Source organism: Mus caroli, chromosome 4 (assembly GCF_900094665.2).
Source record: "Mus caroli chromosome 4, CAROLI_EIJ_v1.1, whole genome shotgun sequence".
NCBI lineage: Eukaryota > Metazoa > Chordata > Mammalia > Rodentia > Muridae > Mus > Mus caroli.
Genome location: NC_034573.1, coordinates 10053735 through 10057074, shown reverse-complemented (window position 1 = coordinate 10057074; position 3340 = coordinate 10053735). Strand labels below are relative to the sequence as shown.

At 42.0% G+C, this 3340-nt stretch overlaps 1 pseudogene; it reads right to left on the bottom strand.

Moving 5' to 3' along the window:
- Window positions 1-687: 687 nt before the first annotated feature.
- Window positions 688-1539, bottom strand: LOC110292394 (annotated as a pseudogene).
- Between the last annotated feature and the right edge of the window lie 1801 nt (window positions 1540-3340).

The following is a 3340-nucleotide window of genomic DNA, read 5'->3' as shown; positions in this document are numbered from 1 at the left end:
ATAAAGGATATTAGACTGTGAAGCCAAGTTTAAATTTTTCAAGAAGAAAATATGGGAAAAATGAAATAAATGTCCAGGAACCTAAATAAGCATAAGTAATATTTGTGAGATACGAGTGCTATCATTGGGGGCAGGGGGAAGCATGAAATGCAGGCACTCAATAGCTGCAGAATAAGTCTCTGTCTCCAGCTTTGTCTTTCAGCTGCACTTGTACTAATTAATCAGTTAGCTGTTATACAAAGGACCTAAAAGTGGAAGCTTTTGTGAGTTTATAAAGATGCAAATGTTCAACATTTTATTTCTATGTCTACCTCATAAGCGATCATATCTCAACATCAGTCCAAAATTCTAACCCTGAGAAGCACACATGTACTCTCTGGACAGGACAAGAAGGATGGACAGCACTTGGTACTATCGGTAATACTCAACCATACGTAAAGGAAGATTGTTCATTTTTTTTCTCCTGCTTGATAAGTCTACCTGGTGGAAGAGCATCACGTGATTCCCTATCAAAGAACACTGAGTAGCAATGCGGAGGCAGCTGATTTGCTAGAAGAAACTCGATACACAATTGTGCAGCTACTGTAGATGCATTCTGTTTTGCTGTGTTTTGTTTTGTTTTTTCAGCTTGTAGGAACTTTATTTTCCTTCCACTTTTTCTCTTTGCTCAGGTGTCTGCATAGCAGCTTAGGACCACTCAGCGGTAGCTCCAGCCCACTCAGTGGCCTTTGCTGTGGGAGATGCTTACCAGTCCTCAGTGGCTGGCTGCGCACTCCAGTCTTCCGCTGGATGGGCACAGAGGGAACCTACACAGCCTCAGACCAGTCGGCCACCTCTGGCTGAGCAGCAGTGAACTCAGGAGCTGGTGCGGTCCATTCGCCCTGGAATTCCTCCTTGGTCACAGCCTTCTCAGCAGCAGCCTGCTCCTCCTTCTCAGTCTCCTCTGAGTCTCTGTAGAAGTAAAGATCAGGCATAACCTCCCATGGGTACTCACGGTAGATAGTACCTTGTAAGCGGAGTGCTTCCCTGGCCAGCATCCACCACATCAGACCCACTGAGTGAGCTCCCTTGTTGTTGCATGGGACTTCAATGTCTACATAGCAGGGAAGAATCTGTGCTACCTAGAGCAATGGTGGGCAGGTTGACATAAGAGGCCTCTGTGAGGGGCTGGTGGTCAGCCCTGGGATCAGTCACCACTAGAAGCCGTGGCTCCCTGAAGGCTGCTTGGATCTGGTTAGTGAAGGTCCCAGGTGTGAAGCGGCCAGCGATTGGAGTGGCTCCTGTGGCAGCAGCAAACTTCAGCACAGCTCGCTGGCCAGTGTTCCTAGAGGAGATGACGCTGACGTCAGCAGGATTCTCAATGGCAACAATAGCTCGAGCTGCGAGCAGCAGCTTCTCCCAAGTCCTCTTCAGGTTTATGATGTAGATACCGTCACTTTTCCCTTTGTAGATGCACTGCTTCCTCTGAAAGTCAAGGTTGGTGCCACCTAAGTGGGTTCCTGCAGCAAGAAATGTGAGGCCATCCTTCCCTCCAGACATTGTGTAAGTTTCACTTTAAGTTACAATGGGAATCAAAACGCCATATGGACCCGCCCCCGGGGTAGCAAGGAAAGGCTGTAGATACATTCTTTCCTCAAGTTACATGTATATTATCATAATGGGTTTTTTCTAAACCAGGGCCTCATCAAGTTGTTATTTCAGCAATTTAAGTGGGAACATAGACAATTGGTAGGAAGTGACCCTAAACAGTCTTAGATTTAGAAGCCAAACCACAAGCCAGAGATAAGGCCAGCCATTCTGAGTGGCTAGAGGCAATATTTTCAATGTCTGTTGCGCTCTCTCTCTCTCTCTCTCTCTCTCTCTCTCTCTCTCTCTCAACAGTGGACTAAACTGAGCAACAGGTCAGTGCCATATTATTTAATAATTCAGTCACCAGAACATATGGGTGAAACTTGTTTAATGACTTTAGAGAGTAAGGAGTAAATATACCATGCTCAGGTCAACTAACTACTAAGTCAATGCAACTAACTACCAAGTCAATGCAACTAACTACCAAGTCAATGCAACTAACTACCAAGTCAATGCAACTAACTACCANAAGTCAATGCAACTAACTACCAAGTCAATGCAACTAACTACCAAGTCAATGCAACTAACTACCAAGTCAATGCAACTAACTACCAGCAAAGGTAAAGGGGCCGGATGATAGCATTTAAGAAAACACTTATATTTTGCATATATATATATATATATATATATATATATATCCAAAACATGTCCCTTAAATGTCCATAAAAAAGGAACTCTGATATTGGGAATTAGCATATCAGGTAAAAATCCCATAATTCTAGGTAAAAAGAAACAGCGTTCTTTTCCTTACTGTCAGGGGACTTGCAAAGACCTCACCATGTTCAAGTGCCTCATACGGTGATGTTTTGTCCTCTGAGGTCTGTCCTTGTCACCTGAAAACTGACAATCAGGGTTCACAAAGAAGTAAAGTGCCAGTCTTGATTCTGAGGGTAAATATTGCATTTTACTTGCTAAAGAAGTAAAAGTCAAAAGTACTTAACATTACTAGGTTCTCCCTTAGAATCTATGCCCTCAGTAATAATAGGTTCCTGGCCAGGTTTACAGCACTAGGCATGAGCTCCTACCTGCGTAGTAGGTCTTGTTTTCAATCAAAATGCGTCAGTGACCTTCATAAGTTATCAATTATTGTATAATCATTGAGCATCTCCTACTCTGTCAATAGGCTTTCTAGTTCCTAAAGAAAAAAGAAAACAAACAAAAAACAATGGAATAATATTGTGTTTACATTGTAAAATAGTAAATAGATCTGGAAATAAGGTTTTATAGATTCAGAATAGATGAAAGAATAAATTTTAAAAGCATAGCATTCAAGCTTAAGGGTGCCATTTATGCCATGGGAATTTTTAAACAATAATTTGTTAAGGTTTTGAGAATTTGGTACAATGTATTTTGAATACATTCACCCTTATCTCCCACCCCTTGCACACATCTCCCATAAACATCCTCTCCATCCCTCCATTCCTTCTCAACCAACTTTGATATTTAAAGACTGGATACTCACAAGCAGCTTCCAACCTACTGGTTTAGAATAAATTAAATTCTAATAAATCACATATCCCTCTAAACATGCAATAAAATTTGAGAGCAAAGGAGATGTAGTTGACTGATGCAAAGATGGCCCTTTGTGAAAGAACTGAAACACATGTCAAATCCTGGAGCGTAGTTAGCACTTAGCTTCACGAAGAGGAAGGAAGCAAGGAAAAACAGCTGGAGAAAAGCCACAGGGAACTGAAATTGAATATGACTTCAA